Consider the following 19,656-nt stretch of genomic DNA (forward strand, 5'->3'; position numbering starts at 1 on the left):
AACCTGTTCGCAAAATTCTTCCAGACTACATACTCACAAAGTAATTTCGATAATAACTCAGAGTATTCTTTTCCACTCCCGCACTCCAATTGCATTTTTATGCCTGTAATCAGCGAAGATGATGTTCTTCATAATCTCAGAACAATCAAACTTTCCTTTTCCTCTGGTCCAGACCTTGTACCTAGCTGTGTTCTGAGAAATTGTGCCAGCTCATTATGTAGACCACTGTCTAGACTTTTTCAGTTATCACTTCAGCATTCGTTTTTCCCCAAAGTTTGGAAAGAATCGTTTATCATTCCGCTTCATAAAAAGGGCAGTAAATCTAATATTGAACACTATAGAGGTATAGCAAAACTTAGTGCGATTCCCAAATTATTCGAATTTCTAATTACTACTCAGCTTCAGCACCAATGTAGCTCAATAATGTCCCCCTCACAGCATGGCTTCATGAAACGTAAATCAACGTCTACAAATCTCCTTGAGTTTGTTGCTGTCATTAGAAACGCATTTAAAAATAACACCCAAACCGATGTTATCTTTTCAGATTCCAGCAAAGCTTTCGATTCGGTGAATCATCAATTACTGCTGAAGAAACTTTGTCTGTTGGGTTTTCCGGTTACGTTGATCAAGTGGATTTCTACTTATTTGTCGAACCGTACTCAAAGAGTTGAATTCAAGGGTTCATTCTCAAACCTTGTTCCCGTGACTTCTGGTGTTCCTCAAGGAAGCCACCTCGGTCCTCTTCTATTTGGCATTTTTATAAATGATCTGCCGCAAGTTATTCTCCACTCTTACGTCTTGATGTATGCTGATGACGTAAAACTTTGTTTGCCTCTTGTGAATCCTGACCCTGCTCAGCTTTTGCAAGCTGATTTAAACAACTTGATGTCCTGGTGCTCTCACAATTTATTGTTTCTTAACAACTCCAAATGTAAATACATGTCGTTTTACCGCAGAAATTGTTTCCAGGCCAACTATTTCTTAGGCACGAGTGTTCTTGAACGTATTCACTCTGTAACGGATCTTAGTATTCTATTTACCCACAACTTGAACTTCACTGATCACATCGGTATAATTGTTGGTAAAGCAAAGGGTGTTTTTGCTTTCGTAAAACGATGGTCTAAGGAATTCGATGATCCCTACACTACAAAACTCTTATATATATCCCTGGTTCGGCCCACACTCGAATATTGTTCGTGCGTATGGTCCCCCCAATATGCAAAGTATCAAGACCTTATCGAATCGGCACAGAAACAATTCCTTTTGTTCGCTCTTCGGGGTTTAGACTGGGACCCACATCGCCACCTTCCTCCGTATGCCGACAGACTACGCCTTCTGGACCTGCCCTCTCTTAAGGATCGTCGGACCTGCCATGGCGTGATGTTCCTGCATAAATTAATAAATGGATATATTTTTTCCAGTTATCTTCTTAAGCATATACGCTTTTCAGTTCCTTCTAGGCCATCACGTTACTTTCGGCCTATAGCTTTGGATATTTGTAAAACTAATTTCGAGGCACACGATACTTTTCGCGTTTTATGTTCGCTTTACAACGACATGTACTCTCTGTTATATTTTGAAACGTCATTAGACTTAAACAAAAATAATATTTTAAGACACCTATCCTTGCCTCTGACCACCTGGTGTGAGTCGGAGCATATCATTAAAAAACACTCCTTATCCGGTCTGAGGTAAGGATATGGATTAAAAATGGCAGATATTTGCTATTCTTAATAAATAAATAAATAATAAGTTTGGTGTTCTGAAGAGTAGGCAAAGTCCTGTCCAAATGAATTTTTCCCATGGAAATTATTTCGAAAAACAAACCAGCGCGAAGCAAAAGGTCAATTCGTTGTGATTGAAATGTTCTGCGGAATTCTCCATGATGTTGCATTAATATTGAAATGGGGCTGATAATCCGTGATACTGTGAGTCGCAACAGCTGCGAATGACGCACGAAAGCTGGCATCCCGTGATTGTGCAACAATATCTACTGTCTTATCAGAAATCATGGAAGATTCTCCTATCCCAGCAATCGAGGTTTGCGATTTTCTATGACTGAAATTTAGTTGAATAGCTAAGCGAGAGGTTATAAAGTTCAGCTGAGAGGCAGAATCGAAAATTGCTCGGCAAGGCATAAATGCTCCAATTCTATCTCACGTATATAATAGCAGTCGGAAGCAACACGTAGTCAATCGGCATAATATTTGAGGCTTTGGGTGAAGGGCTTGATAAGTGATGATCAGGATGAGATGATGCTTGAGAACATGATACTAATGCTGATGATGAAGTAGATGGCAATGGCTGAGAGCTCGAGGATGGATCGCATGATGGAGATGAAAATGAGATGGATGGGGCGGATGGGTCCTGATTCAAATTCAAATTCAAAAATCGAGAGCACTAATAATGATGATATGATAATGATCCCTTGCATCGCAAAATAAACATATCGGCTGACTGGAGTTAGTGGCAGAAGCAATAAGTACACTTGGATTATATTTGTGCAAGTTTTTTCCCACCTGATGGCCTGGTGTTTGAGTTACCCAGGCTTGATCCAAGTTTTCCATCATCCTGCACCTCTTCTCCAAAAACGACCCCATAGCATCCCAGGTAGACAGCTCTGTGATCGACAAATCCTCTTCCCATTTTTCCCGCGTCCTATGGCCCAGTTTTCGAGTGACGATGTGTATCAGAAGCCCATCCAAAATCTGTTGCGTAGTGGCCAGGGTTCGAATTGCTCGCAAACGTGAATTCATGCAATCACTGAGCTCCCGAAGACCCTTTGACGATCCCTTCTCGACACCCTTAAACCAAATATTGCCTGTACGTGTGCCTGAAAATGTAAAACTTTATTATCCAATCGATTTTTCAGCAAATTTATAGCCTTATGATAATTGGCATTTGAGGGTTCGAGCGAGCGTATGGTCTCCAGAGCCACGCCGCCTAAACTCGACCGTAAATATTGTAATTTCTCAATATCACTTAGCTCATCATCATTTCCGATGACCGTCGTGAATGTCGCCAGAAAATTCCGTTTCTACGCAAACTAGTCCCTCAGTTTTAAAGCTATCTGAATGAAACTTTGCATATAGTCTTCTATATACTCTCACTGCTATATATGTCGGAACGGGCCGGATCGGACGACTATACATAGGTAAAATGTAATGAAACTCTGTTTTGTGTGTGTTTTAAGCATTTAAATTTATTATATAAATATCAAAACAAATCTGCAAGAGTATACAAACTTCGGCGTGCGAAGTTAGCTTCCTTTCTTGTTTTTATTCGATCACGAGAAAAATAAAATTAAATGTCTGGCCGCGTCAGATGCACGAAACACCCTGTGCTTTCTACCGCGAAAATGTAGAGGGGACAAGCGTCGCCGAAATGCAACGGAACCTTAAACTTTGTTGTTGTTTTTGCCGGTAATTGCCCGCTTAGCAATAGCGGATATATCCAAACGAATGTATGTATATACATATGACGGTGGCTATATGTACATATATATGTATATGTACATACATATATGCACTATGCGATTTTAACAACAATTAAATTCGATTCACCTTTATTTCGAATTATTTGCACAACACAGCTTTGATTTTCACAGCGCGAAATGTACAAAAAAAAATCAAACGGCCGGCTGCGCACTGTATGTACATATGTATGTTCGTGTGTTTGTGACCGAATGCCCGCAAACGACAGCAAACAAGCGTTTTGTTTAAACGATATTAAACAATTACGAAACCGAGATGCAGACTCCGATAAAGATCACGTCGGAGTCACCAAAATGTTTGTGGGGAAGACAACGAATATGCCACCCTTTAGTTTATAATAAAAACGCACGATAGGATTTTAGTATAAGACGTGTAATTTCTATGTTTCTTTAATCGGAGCTTCAGAATATATATATATGTTTATGAGCGTACAATTGTAGTTTGGCTGCATAGATAACGCGACAGCTTAGGCGAGATAAGAAAGAGTAGAAAGAGAAAACAAAAGAGCGCTGCAGGTGCAGTGGTACACCTATGCGCGCGTGACTAAGTGCTGGCGGTCTGCTCCGAACAGTTAAAATTCACGAGCTTGCCAACTTCCACACGTGGTTTAAAAAAAGCTTTGGGACCGATTCGATTGAAATTTTTACAGTAGTCGTCCGCTGTAACACGTGTTATAGCAGCCAAACTCCATATAAAAAAAACGGTGTGAAAAAAGAAAAAGAAGAAATTTGTGCCTCGTCGATTTTGCCGGTCTGTGACGACGAAAATGGTGCCTGCGAAAATTGAATGGCGTTGCCAGATCAAGATAGTAAAACCTCGGAGATGTTACAGCGGATTTTCGTCGTCAGAGTACTAGGCTTTATCAAAAAAATGTTTATTTCAAATGTTTTATTTTTTTTACTTAAATCTAATGATAATCTTTGATGATAGCAGAGGTAATTTTATATTCGTAAAATAAAAATAATCATTATTAACGGACCCAGTTCCAAACGATTTTGTGTGTTTTTTTTAATGTTTTCTAGTGTTACCGCCTCATTTAGACGTCCACTGTGTTCTGCATCATTTTTTTGTTGCTTCTGATGGAGGGGTGTCCCAATAACACTTTTCAAGTCATTGTTTCGCTTAAACGGTATTTTTCCCATCAAGATTCAGTGTAAAATTAAGACACGAAATTGGTTTTGAACCTTTTTTTTGTGAAAATAACAAAAGTAGGGTCTTAGCAAACTAAATCACAAACTAATGATTAGAATATTACGAAATTTTAACTTTTGACTGTTAGTATTAACTGAAAAAAAGGTGAATCCTATAAAACTAGCGCCATCAATGTGTTAGGCCTGGGTTTTTCATATTTGATCTTATACGGTCTTCCCACACAGCACATTTGTGAGGAACGTTTGGGATTTTTCACAAATGTGAAACTCGTGTTCCCACACAACATTAAAGCACATTTAACATCCGAACAGCTGATCGATCAGCTGTGGCTCATGAAAACGTAAACAAAGGCTGTCGAATTGGCAGTTGCAAATTTGAAATGGAGCATTTACCAACTATTTTGGCTGTTGTACAACAGCAAAAGGCACAGATTGCGTCAGAATTTATTTAAATGAATTTAATGACAAGGAATTTTAGTTTTTCTAATGATTTTTCTCTAACAAAGAGCAAATTCCCCGAAGAGTGTCTATAGGTGGTATAGGCATCCAAAATCTTTAAAATAAGGTAGAGGTAGGCGGTTTATATTTAATAGTAACAATTGGGGACATATTGGGGCAAGAATATACAGAAAAAACGCCAACAACTATTTTGGGCATGCTTGTGCTTTGGCGCCACGTTTTAAATTCCATATCTCATTTGTTCCTCGCCAAGTTTGTTTACATTTTCGTGGTGAATGGTCAAATTAAGAAGAAGAATCAGAGTTGCACCGAAAAACTATCGCCTAACTATCGCCAAACAAACCGTGGTTAGATTTTAATGTTGAACTAACGCCGGTCCATTTGGGAATATTCGGAACGGCAAAACCTTATGGAGCGTTTGTTCAACGGATGTTGAATGTGCTTTAATGTTGTGTGGGAAGACCCTATTATTTGCTTTACGATGACTTTTTTTTGGCATGTAGAAATAGCTTAGACTTTAATAAGGCCTGTTCAAAGACAATACAATTAACAAGATGCCTCACGCCCATACATTCGTTTTGCAATATGGGCCTTCATTTTTGATGGCAACGACAATCGCGTTCTAAAAATAGAATGCGTTTGCTTGTATGAGTAAATACAAGAACACGCAAGCGCGTATGTGTGCGAGAATATGTGTGCGCCAGCGCGCAAGCACCAAAAAATGTAAAAATGTGTTTTGTGCTAGCGACCGCTTGTTAGGAGGCGATGCACAGTAGCGCCTCTCGAACAATTAGCGTTGCAAAAATCGAAAAAGTCATGTTCGCAAAAACGATTTTAACCATACTTATTCGACAGAACATTTCTCAAGGACTGAGAATCTGTAATAATATCAATTAAATTTTTTTTTTTAATTCTAAGTGTAACCGCCACAAAACCGTGAGCGCTACAGTTAGCATATTTTTTTTTATTATTATGCAGTACATATATATGTTTTACAACAATTATCTGTCCGTTCAAATTATTAGGTTATCTTATTTGGTTCAAAATATATGATTTTTGAAACGCTAATTGAGAAAAAGCGCCACTTTGCGATAGTAGCGGCAGCAAAAACAGCTGATCTCGAATATGGATTGTATTTGTATACAAGTTCAATCCAGAAAATCAGTTAACTAAATTTTATTGTCATCTGTATGTATATTTTATAATTTTATTTTTAAATAAATATGCAAAATAATACAAATAATTGATTTAAATACATACATAATTACATATGTATGTATTTACAATTATCTAATTCAATTGACTAATAAATTAACAATATATTATTATGATTCATACAGTATAAAAAATTCATTTATAAATCAATAAGTATATAAATTATATAAACAAACATCCGGCGGCGTCGCTGAATGCGTACAAGAGAACGGCTGGCTCTAGAGCGCTCTCTTCGCTGGCTTTTGAACAAAATCTAAGAGAGCCTGGAGCCAGTTCAAAAGCCAGCACAAAAAAATCGTGTGCAAAAAAATCGTATGGCGTTACTTATCTTATAACTCTATTGTCTTTGGCCTGTTTCGGTAATTGTAATTTTTTTTTTCGATTTCGATTTGGGCGAAATCGTACGACTTTTTTTTAGCTGCTCCGGTTTTTTCCTATCGGTGGTCTCAATCACTTAATTGGTAAATGTTGACCATTTTAGTAATTAAATTAAAAAACAATATTTATTAACACAATTTTTGGACCTTCTTTAAAGTTATTAATGTTATTTCTTTTATATTTCATATGTATTTTTACCCGGCTGTTTCGTTTCAAGGAGACGGTTTTGACCCTATAAAATATATATATTCTTGATCAGCATCAACAGTCGAGTCGATCTAGCCATGTCTCTCTGTCCGTCTATGCAACTTTGCAGATAATCTTGTGACTACTCTCAATAGTATATGAGTCAGAACAGGCCGGAACAGGCCGGATCAGGTCATCATATAGCTGCCATACAACCGATCGGAAAATGTTAAGAAAAAAGACTATCAGGCCTGCTCCGGTAATCGAAAACGGCAAGAATTTTTCGTTTTCGTTTTTGAAAACGAGAAATTGGTGCTCCGGTAATCGAAATCGAAAGATTTTTTCGATTTGAAAAACGGGCACCTTTTTCTGACCGGAATGAAAAGTAAATGGCTTTTTCATATGAAATCAGATATTATTTACAAAAGGAAAAAAATAGTTTACTCAGTGGTCTATTGATGTTTATTCCACACCACCATAAGATCATTCTGGCAGGTAGTTATTTTATAAAAAATTTATTTCTGACCCCACCTCAGATTTGACAACAAAATTTTTGCCGTGTTCAACCAGTTTTCTCGGTTTGGAGATAGGTCGATAAGTTCACCGCAAAAAGTTATCGCCAAGGTTGCCATATTGTTGGTGAAACGAAACATCCAGTTAAAAATACTTATAAAATATAAATGAATACATTAATAACTTTAAAGGACCGCCAAAATGGTTGTTTATAAATAATGCTATTTAATTTTATTACTTAAATGGTCCAAATTAACCAAATAATTATTTGAGACCACCGGAATTAAAACTGTGAAAAGTGTGGCAGCATCTTAGGTGCCTAGATTTGCTGAACTCTACCATTTTTTTGCCTTTTTCTGGCTTATAAAAAGGGAAATTGTAAATATAATAGGCAGTACTTTACGTTGTTTGCTTATTACCAACAACACAAGTTAGCTGCTTGAGCAGTGAGAAACGATGAGAAAACGAAACATTCCGATAGCAGAAATTTGCCGAAAACCGGAGCAGCTAAAAACGAAAACGGTTCGTTTTCGCCCAAAACGAAATCGAAAAAATTTTACGATTACCGGAGCAGGCCTGTATAACTTCGCTGTTTTTCAAGATATTTTCATCTCCTTAAAGATATGGCCATTTTTTATAATTTTAGATTTTTTTTTTTAAATCGCTGTTTTTTTTTACTTTCATTTCATTTACTTTCATTTTATTTCATTTTTATTTACTTTCATTTTTATACCCTTGCAGGGTATTATAATTTCAGTCAGAAGTTTGCAACGCAATGAAGGAGACATTTCCGACCCTATTAAAGTATATGTTCACGCCAGAAAGGCGTTTAATGTTGGGAGGCAGTGTGATCCCGTACGCTCTCATTTTCTCTCCCTCTTCCTCCGGACTTCCAGTCCCTAGAGCTTCTAATCCGCTCTCCCTAGCTTTAGTTTCTTCTTTGTATTTAGTACCAATTAATCCTTTTATGAATAAACATACCGACGCCCGTCGCGTAAAACCCCGAAAAGTCTACGTGTTATTATTTATCCGGGTGCATTTCATCTTAAAGCCGCCCCACTCCGAACATTTGATCCATCAGAGCCGGATTTCATCGTCTGCACCAGCAGTTCCAGTGGCTTTAACACCGCATAAAATAAGTCCAATTACATTATTGCTGCCGGTCATAGAGTTAGGTTTGTTCCGCTTGCATTTATTTACACTTACTGATACTTTTACTACTGATCTTCTACTACTTCTGACTATATATAATAAATCTAATAAAAAAAAAAAACAATACAGTCCACAGCTCCTATAAATAAATATATGCACCACGACGCCAACTTAATTTGTATATTTAATTTATTTACTCTCCCTTGCTCTATCCTGAGCTTCACCTAATTAAATATACATATGTACATACATACATAATCGTCTGCAAGTCGACGCTCCGATATTTGGCAATTTTTTCCGCCTCTCGTTATCTCCGCTATTCTGCGCACACGTATTGATTCCAAAATACAGCACCGGTCAATCACATAAGTCCAGATAAATATATTAAAATTCCAACTAACGAATTAAGTTAGAAATCCAAGTGCGCTTCCATATCCGCATTAGTGTGACCGTATATTATTCGCTGCTAACCGGAATTATTGAATTAATTTGCATATATCCGTTTTAAGTTCCAAAGGAAAAAATTAAATATTCCACATAAATAATTATTACGACTCCGATTGGTTCCTAAATTCCCAATCCAGATTCGACCCATAAATAAATCCGATATATATATTTATTTTTAATATTTGTAAAAAAATATCCAGAATGGCTCCTTCCATTTTAGACAAATTTACTTTGATCTGTGACCGTCTGAGTCACATTGAGTCTAGAGTCTGCAATCCAGCAGCACCTTCTCTATCCAAATACTTTTGTCAAATCCATCTCGACCAAGTCCGAGCGCTATGGGATAAGGTCGAGAAAGAGTACGAAGATTGTTCAGAGCTAATTTCAGTTGGCTTAGAGGGCGCGGAGGACACCTTGCCTACTCTTAAGGCAAAATACGACTACTGCTATTTTATTTACTCACGGTGAGCTGCCCAGCTGCTCCAGTCCAACCTCCTGTGCCCCAAAATTCCTTTCCGTCTGGCTGTCGGCTTCCTTTGTGCGAAACGAAAGTTTTCTCGGGCGATTATCTTCACTGACTGACTTTCCAAGACCTTTTCACAGTGGTCTATATCGACAATCCTATGCTGACACCTGTAGAAAAGTTGTTCTATTTAAATGTCAAGACTAGTGGTGAAGCTCATTCCATAGTTTCGAATTCGGCACTCACCAACAACGGTTTCCGCTCAGCATAGAACAACCTATCTGAGCGTTTCGAAAATAAACGCGCGTTAGTAAACAGCCAAATGAAAAAGTTAGTGAACATACAGTCCATTGAACGCGAATCCTCGGCAGCCTTGAAGGAGCTGCAAAATACAATTCAAAATTGCCTCACATCCCTAGCTTTGTCCGGCCTTCCTACGGATAATTGGGCCTGCCTCCTGGTTTGTTTGTGCTCCAAAGCTCCAAAGCTTCCAAAGCTGACGCTCTCATTATGGGAGCAATCCTTAACAAATAAAACCGATATTGCGTCGTGGCTAGAATTCGATTTTTTCCTTACTGAGCGCCACAGAACTCTGGAAACCATCGATTCTCTCCAGCCTTCTACGTTACGACTCAGTCCGTCCAAACCGAAAAAATCCATCGTGGCACCGCGAGTACTAAAATATTTTAGTACGCGGATTGTTCCCATATTCAAAAGATGCGATTTGTGTTCTGCAGAGAACCATCCAGTCTTCCACTCCGTAATTGCACAAGCGCCCACAGCTGTCTCACTTGTCATGGTCGGCATCACACATTGTTGCATCCAAGCAACTCTTGTTCCAGTGTTCCGATTCTTCGTGATGCCTCTCCACAAATTCCTGCACCCATCCAAAGGATTTCCTCGTTCTCCACACGAGTGACCACTTCTGCCGATTCCTCCAATTACTGGGTTCCGTACGACGACAGCAAGAGCAGACGTTCCCGAGGTATTTTATCCTACCAATGCCGAGTTTGCCAAGGGAACCATCCTCTTCGGAAATGCCACCGGTTTCTTCGCCTTAACGCTGAGAAGCGGCTCCAGGCAATCATTGAAAAGCAATACTGCGTCAACTACCTGGCCCACCACCATTCCGGAGGATCGTGTCGAAGTAACGACCGATGCCAGTCGTGTGGACAGGATGACCACACTTTTCTCCATATCAACGAGTGCTTAGCGTTATCCTACGCTTTCCAGAGCTAATCTTTCCTATTAATTTTGCTGCGCATCCTCGCAATAGAGGGGGGGGGGGGGGGAGAATGTTAACGCCAGAAAAACGCTTAATTTCTGGAGGCAGTGTAATCCCGCTAACAGCCTCCAATGATCCCGTAAGCGCTCTCCTTCTCTCCCTCTCCCTCCGGACTTCCAGTCCATAGAGCTTCCAATCCGCTCTTCCTAGCTTTAGTTTTGTTCAGTACCGATTTACCTACGACTAACTAAACATCCCGACGCACGTCGCGTAAAATACCGAAAAGTCTACCCGTTCTTATTTCGAGTGCATTTCAGGTTAAATTATTTACACCGTTGTGTGGTAAATAAAATTGAACAAAAAGTTGTGTTGCCTTTTGCAGCATACAAATCGATTAAAACGGATAGCAAAGAGCGTAAAAATAAAAGCTTTTATCTCAACGACGAAAAATAAAGAGTTTGTGTGATTGATTTAGCTACGCCAACAACACTAAAGCGTTGCAGCGATAAGCGGTAAACAAAATGCACAGGAACAGAAAGACAAATCAATCGGATAACAATATAAAACCGATTTAGTTTTTACGACAATAAACAGATTGACTTTATTTAAAATGGTCCAGTTGTTTTTTGATTAAATAGACCCTGTAGTACCGCGCGCTGGTTCGTAGCTGGTGAAATAAGTGCTTACCAGCAGACCCCCACTACTTACCCATCGGTCCCAAGCAATGGGATCTTTCATTTCCGTTTTTGTATGAAATATCCGCAAATAGGGTCAATCGCCACCGTGTCTTTTACCCAGGAACTAGTCAAATAGTGCTCCATGGAATGGTCGGTAATGTAAGTACTTATATGAGACCCCATGGAATGGTCAGTAATGTAAGTACTTACATGAGACCCCATGGAATGGTCAGTAATGTAAGTACTTACATGAGACCCCATGGAATGGTCAGTAATGTAAGTACTTACATGGGCCATAATGGCCTATGTGTGGCCCCTCGAGGGCCGTCCGGTCCAACCTAACCTAACCTATACAAAGAGAAACCCGGCTTTACTGTATATCTATAGCAAGAGAAGCGCGCTCTTGCTCACCCGCTCTGATACTGTGGTGCTTTCAAAGCCAAATCCCACCACCACTGGCTTCGATGGAAGACGCATCAACAACAAACCGTGCAGATTAAGCATAAGCTAGGTAGAGGTGGAGAATAATCCATGTTTGTGGACATCGATGTTTTCGATGTTTTTGGTGAAAAACATCGATGTTTAATCGATGTTTAACAAAATTTTTTTTTTTGTTATTATATTTTAATTTTATTAATATTTTTGTTTTTGTTAAGGAACAGAAGCTTATCGACGACTGATGGCGATAAGCGAGTGCGACGGTCCGAAATCATTTGGCCTGCCTTGCTAAAGAGGCGTTCAGACTCGCATGAGGATGCTGGAATACAAAGGAACTTTTTCGAGATCTTTTTAAATGGTTCATCAGTTGACATCTGAAATAAGATATTTTGTTTAATTGAATATTTGAAGAACAAAAGACTTAGCATATAAAGTGTTGGAGGGGGGCGGCTCTAACTCTGAAATGCACTCGAAATAAGAACACGTAGACTTATCGGGGTTTTACGCGACGTGCGTCGGGATGTTTATTAGTAGAAGGAGTAATTGGTACTAAATATACAAAGGAAACTAATGCTAGGGAGAGCGGATTGGAAGCTCTAGGACTGGAAGTCCGGAGGAAGAGGGAGAGAAAAGGAGAGCGTTCGGGATCACACTGCCTCCCGAAATTGAGCGCCTTCCTGGCGTGAACATTCTCCCCCCCCCCCCTTGCGAGGATACGCAGCAAAAGTACCAGGAAGTATTAGCTCTGGAAAGCGTAGGATAACGCTGAGCGTTCGTCGGCATGTAGAAGGGTGTGGTGATCCTGTCCACACGACTGGCATCGGTCGCTACTTCGACAGGATCCTCCGGAATGGTGGTGGGCCAGGCAGTTGACGCAGTACTTCCTGTCGATGACTGTCTGGAGCCGTTTCTTCGCATCAAGCCGGAGAAAACGGTGGCACTTCCGAAGAGGATGGTTCCCTTGGCAGACTCGGCATTGGTAGGATAAAATACCTCGGGAACGTCTGCTCTTGCTATCGTCGTATGGAACCCAGTAATTGGAGGAATCGGCAGAAGTGGTCACTCGTGTGGAGAACGAGGAAATCCTTTGGATGGGTGCAGGAATTTGTGGTGCGTTATCACGAGGATTCGGAACACTGGATGAAGTGTTGCTTGGATGCAACAATGTGTGATGCCGACCGTGACAAGTCAGACAGTTGTGGGCGCTTGTACAATTACGGAGTGGATGACCGCTTGCAAAGCAATTTAAGCACAACTGCTTTTTCTCAATGTATGAAGTACGATCTTCTATCGTCATTTGGAGGAAGCGTGGACATTTACGAACTGGATGGTTCTCTGCAGAACACAAATCGCATCTTTTGGATAAGTGAACAATCCGCGTACTAAAGGATTGTAGTACTCGTGGCGACTGGTTAGAGATTGTCGGTTTAGACGAACGGAGGCATATCCTAGGAGGCTGGAGAGAATCGATGGTTTCCAGAGTTCTATGGCGCTCAGTAAGGAAAGAATCGAGTTCTAGCCACGACGGAATATCGGTTTTATTTGTTAAGGATTGCTCCCATAAGGAAAGCGTCAGCTTTGGAAGCTTCGTGGAGCACAAATAAACCAGGAGGCAGTCCCAATTATCCGTAGGAAGGCCGGACAGAGTTAGGGATGTGAGGCAATTTTGAATTGTATTTTGCAGCTCCTTCAAGGCTGCCGAGGACTCACGTTCAATGGACTGAATGTTCAGTAATTTCTTCAGTTGGCTGTTCACCAACGCGCGTTTATTTTCGAAACGCTCAGTTAGGTTTCCCCATGCTGAGCGGAAACCGTCATTGGTGAGTGCCGAATTGGAAACTATAGAATGAGCTTCACCACTAGTCTTGGCATTTAAATGGAACAACTTTTCTACAGGGGTCAGCGTAGGATTGTCGATATAGACCGCTGTGAAAAGGTCCCGGAAAGTCGGCCAGCGAAGATAATCGCCCGAGAAAACTTCCGTTTCGCACGGAGGAAGCCGACAGCCAGACGGAAAGGAATTTTGGGGCGCAGGAGGTTGGACTGGAGCTGCTTTAGCAGAGATCGTATCGATTTGTTCCATGAACTTGGCGGCACACCGTTCATAAATGGAATAGGTGTCGTCGTATTTTGCCTTAAGGGTAGGCAAGGTGTCTGCAGCGCCCTCGAAGCCAACTGAAATTAGCTCTGAACAAGCTTCGTACTCTGTCTCGACCTTATCCCATAGCGCTCGGACTTGGTCGAGATGAATTTGGCAGGTGTATTTGGATGGAGTGGGTGCTGCTGGATTGCAGACTCTAGAGTCGAAGTGCCTCAGACGGTCAGAAATCAAAGTAAATTTGTTCAAAATAGTTGAAGTCATTTTATATATTTTTTTTTTTTACAAAAATGTAATGTAAATATATATTAAAATGTATGGGTCGAAGTTTGATTGGGAATTTAGGAACCAATCGGACTCGGAATAATTATTTTTGCTATAATAATTATATTTGTGGAAAATTGTATTTTCTCCCTTGGAATTTAAAACGGAAATATGCAATTTAATTTTATAATTCCGGTCAGCAGCGAATAATATACGGTCACACTAGTGCGGATACGGAAGCGCACTTGGATTTCTAACTTAATTCGTTAGTTGGAATTTTAATATAAAATAATTTACAAATTATTTTATTGATCTGGACTTATGTGATTGACCGGTGCTGTATTTTGGAACCAATACGTGTGTACATATGTCTATTTGTGCACTTTTCGTATGCAAGTGCAAAATAGCGGAGATAAGGAGAGGCGGAAAATATTGCCAAATATCGGAGCGTCGTATGCAGACGATTATGTATGTATGTAAATACGTATATTTAATTAGGTGAAGCTCAGGATAGAGCAAGGGAGAGTAAATAAATTAAATATATTTATATTTAATATTTATATTTAAATGAATTTACAGTCGTAGTAGCTGCCGGACAGTAATTGAAATATTTTGGGTTATATATTTATATATTTCTTGTAAATATATGTATGTTTCGGAATGAAGTGGACTGTATTTGTAGTTTTTCTTTTAGTTTTATTATACATATACTCAGAAGTAGAAGTAGTTGAAGATCAGTAGTGCGGACTGTATTGCAAAATATATGTACGTACGTACCTATATAAATGTAAATAAATGCAAGCGGAACACAGCGAATATAAAGGAATTTAGAACAATTCGGAACTGAAAGTTTCACTGTGGCTTAGGCATTTATTGAAACAAACACTTTATGAATTTTGGAATCCGTAGATCTAGTATAGAAATTATTTGGATATAATTTCTCGAATTGGGGAAATGTCAATGTTGACAGCGATTGTAGTCTTGTGGAGTGGACTGTATTGAATATGTATGTAAATGTAAATAAATGCTAGCGGGAACACAGTTAAGGAAGAGGAATTGAGAACTATTGGAATTAAATTCTCACTGTGGCTATTGCATTTATTTATTTATTTAAACACACACTGTTGGATTTTGGCACAAATGTAGAAAATGAATACCGAATTATTTTGGATTTTTGGAAGGTATTATGCTGCCGTAGTGTCGGATTAATCGGACTTGGATTTAGACAATAATCATACAGAGAAGTTAAGACGAATTGAGTTTCGCAAAACCTAACTGTATGACCGGCAGCAATAATGTAATGGACTTATCTGGTGCGGTGTTAAAGCCACCGGAGCTGCTGGTGGATGAAATCCGGCTCTGATGGACCAAATGTTGGAGGGGGGCGGCTTTAAGTCTGAAATGCACTCGGATAAATAATAACACGTAGACTTATCGGGGTTTTACGCGACGTGCGTCGGGATGTTTATTAGTAGAAGGAGTAATTGGTACTAAATATACAAAGGAAACTAATGCTAGGGAGAGCGGATTGGAAGCTCTAGGACTGGAAGTCCGGAGGAAGAGGGAGAGAAAAGGAGAGCGTTCGGGATCACACTGCCTCCCGAAATTGAGCGCCTTTCTGGCGTGAACATAAAGTTTTACCTCCCAATACGCCAAGGGATCGCACTTTTCCGGTTGGTTGCCTTTCTCTAGATGTTGGCGTAAGAGTATAATGGAATCCGCCCGAAGTGATTGAACTGTTGTCTCCATTTTAGTTTTGAGGAATGAGAACCGTGTAGGTTCCTCTGTTGGTGGTGCTGGCTGCGGTCGTGGAGTTGTTGTCATAACGGAGTTCAGCTCTTCCTGCAAAGCCTTGGCCGCTTCCTCCGAGTTCGATAGGGCAAGGAACCCTTGCTTCTTGAATCGCGGATCGAGAATTGTTGCGATACGAGGAATCGTTCTAGTTTCATATGCAAACAATCTTTCCCTTAGACAAATCTTCATGTAATCTGCGGCAGCGATTCCTTCAATTGTTTTGAAATCGAATCCATTAACTTTGTGGAAAAGTTCACAAATTACAGGAATGATCAACGAAATTGAGACATTGGTGTTCGTCGAAACCGACAAGGTTGCATCCGCGCATGGAGCAAGCAATATCGAAATCTCTTTTAAAACGTCAATTTCTTCGGCAGACAACGGTGAAGGGGCATTGTGAGATGCAGCCAATACTACACCAATATATTCGTTTGTCAGAATTACTCGCTTGATCATTTTGTATGCGCTATTCCAGCGCGTCGGCATTTCTTGAACCAGGCCATATGGAGTTTCTGTTTTTTGTGCTGCTTTGAATTTTGCATACGCAGTCGAGCTTCTTTTAAAAAACGATACAACAGTCTTGCATTTGCTTAGAATTTCCTCTAATATTCGCTGTTTTAATATGTCCTGGACCAGCAGGTTAATAGTGTGGGCCACACACGGCAAGTGTTTGTATTTTCATGGAAGCGTCGTTATCAGACACAAGACATACAACTTTTTGCGCTATCGCCCAGTCATCTAGCACCGATTTTATCGTTTCTGCTATATTTGCAGCGGTGTGATTTGTTGGCGTTAGAAGATGTTGTGTTGATAAAATTGCCGATTCCAATTTGAAATTATTGGATATGAAATGGCATGTAATGGTTATGTAGCCCTCGTTGGCTCGAGATGTCCACAAATCAGTTGTTAGTGCCAGATGATCAACACTGTTTAGAATTCCTCTCAGCGTTTCTTTGCATTTTTCGTACTCTCTTGGCAAACAAACATCCCGCAAGTATGTTCTACTTGGTAATTTGTATCGAGGATCCATCTTTTTAAGAAGGGCACTAAAACCTTACAATTACACGTTTTCTTCCTCAGATGCGCAGTTAGAGATGTTTGGCAAGCCAAACATCGATATTACCGATGTTTTGAAAACATCGATTACATCGATGTTAACATCGATTTTTCTCCACCTCTACTTGACAGCCCCTATCAATGCCACCTTTTTCCTTCAACTTTCCCTCCATTAGGGGTGTCTAAATAAATCAAATGAATTATTTAGACAACGCGATATCAGCTGTTTACTATCTTGATCTGGCAACGCCATTCAATTTTCGCAGGCTTCATTTTCGTCGTCAGAGTACCGGAAAAAACGACGAGGCTAAAAGTTCTTCTTCTTCTTTTTTCGACACCGTTTTTTTATATGGAGTTTGGCCGCTGTCTAAATTTATACAGCGGATTTTTCTCGTCAGAGTACTAGGCTTAAATTAAAAAAAGAAAATTAAATTTTTTTTTCAGTTTTCAAATTATTTTTATTTTAGCAAATACATAAAAATAAAGATAAAAAATTAAATGATAAATATTAAAAAAAAAAATGGTTTTCATTGAAAAACAAGAAAGGAAGCTAACTTCGACACACTGAAGTTGGTATACCCTTGCAGATTGGTTTTCATATTTATATTATAAATTATAATGCCGAAAACAGACAATAAACGGAGTTTCAAACATCTTACCTATACTTATTATGTTTACAGTTTGACAGTTACAGTTTACATTCCCAGCTTTACATTTTCTCTACATCTACGGATCGCTTCTATGGCAGCTATATGATATAGTTCTCCGATTTTCATAATATTGTTACCAAAATTCTGAAATAATACTAAATGCTCATGTCTCAAAGTAGATGAAAATACGTTGAAAACCAACGAAGTTATAATTTTTTCTATCGTTTTCCCTATCGTTCCTATGGCAGCTATAAGATATAGTCGTCCGATTTTCATAAAATTTTTACCAAAATTCAGAAATAATATATAATGGCCATAAATGGTTCAAAAATGTTGAAAAACAGCAAAGTTATAATTTTTTTTCTAAAAATATATCGAACATTTGTATGGCAGCTATATGATATAGTCGTCCGATCCGGCCCGTTCCGACATATATAGCAGTGAGAGTATATAGAAGACTATATGTAAAGATTCATTCAGATAGCTTTAAAACTGAGGGACTAGTTTGCGTAGAAACGGACAGACGGACGGACAGACGGACAGACGGACATGGCTAGATCGACTCGGCTGTTGATGCTGATCAAGAATATATATACTTTATAGGGTCGGAAACGTCTCCTTCACTGCGTTGCAAACTTCTGACTGAAATTATAATACCCTGCAAGGGTATAAAAATACGACCGAAACGGTCCTGTACAATGCACAAATTGCTAGGAGTATGGACAGACCAGGAACATACTACACACTTCGGTCACTCTGCTTAGTCTGTGGAGACTTCCACAATAAGAAGAAGACCCCCTACGAAAAAATGTGGAAACTGTGGACGAGGTTTACGTCAAACTACAGAGGCTGTGTGGTCTACAAGAAGTTAAAGAGTCAACGCGTCAACAAAATACACAAAAAGTGTGCTATAACTCAAAAACTACATATTTTTCGCGAAAGCAGCCAGATCTTCCCTCGGTTCGGTACATTTCCCCAAGGTCACCTCCTAGCCGAGGCTTTACGAACTGGTATGGAAAATCCACTCCAATCAATCTATGAAAACTCTCAGCAGGTCTCAGTGCAGCCAAAATGGAAATTGGAAACTATGTTGTTTACCATGCAATAAAGTATGATGGAACTCATATCACTTATGAAATTGACATGCAAACGCTTATTAAAAACCAGGATATGTTAATTCAGTTGGCTGTAGCACAGTCGAAATAATCAATGTCCAATCTACGTACAGTGGCGGACAAAAGTCTACATATGTACGACCCCCTTTTTTGGATTTTATCCAATCCTATAGCTTTTTCAGGAAAAGCAATGATGTAGTTTTGTTTAAACTGCCATTACTATACCATAACCAATAGATCGCCATGCTCAAAGCAACGTCTAAACGAAGCCACACGCAAAATAAGCCGGGCCCTGAAGCAAGATGCCGAAAATGCACAATTAAGATATATTGAGAAACTTTCGCCAACTAGTACAAAGCATATCCTTTGGAGGGCTCACCCAAATCTAAGCCCTCCGACTGAAACCGTCACCCCTATAAGAAAGTCATCTGGTTCCTGGGCCCGCGGCGACAAAGACAGAGCCGAAAATTTTGCCCTACATCTCCAAGGCGTTTTCCAGCCGAACCTGCAAACTGCAAATCCTTTTGAACTACCGCAAATCCAAACTGAAATGAAACCCACTCCAGCATCATTTCGTCCGAACGAGATCACGAAGGTCATCCCCGAAATCAACATGGTAACGTACCTGGGCGTTCACCTAGACAGACGCCTAACATGGCGAAGACATATCGAATGCAAGAAACTTCATCTCCCTCTCTCATAAACTCTCGATCGTCCCTGTGTCTGGACTACAAGCTGATCCTCTAAGGCACTTTTAAAGTCTGATGAGATTCTCCTCGTTGCTAAATCCAGATCTTTCTGTTGACTGCTCATATTTGCTTATGAATAACAGCCACTCCTCCGGCTTACCGGAGAAAACAAGTAATTCTCTCGATTTGACT

At 39.7% G+C, this 19,656-nt stretch overlaps 1 protein-coding gene across 5 annotated transcripts in view; it reads left to right on the top strand.

Moving 5' to 3' along the window:
• The window catches only part of nAChRalpha4 (nicotinic acetylcholine receptor alpha4), a 511,483-nt gene that overhangs the window by 166,631 nt on the left and 325,196 nt on the right, over window positions 1–19,656 (top strand). The gene's annotated exons all lie outside the window — the stretch shown is intronic.

The sequence above is a fragment of the Drosophila kikkawai genome, chromosome 3R (genome assembly GCF_030179895.1).
Source record: "Drosophila kikkawai strain 14028-0561.14 chromosome 3R, DkikHiC1v2, whole genome shotgun sequence".
Classification (NCBI taxonomy): Eukaryota; Metazoa; Arthropoda; class Insecta; order Diptera; family Drosophilidae; genus Drosophila; species Drosophila kikkawai.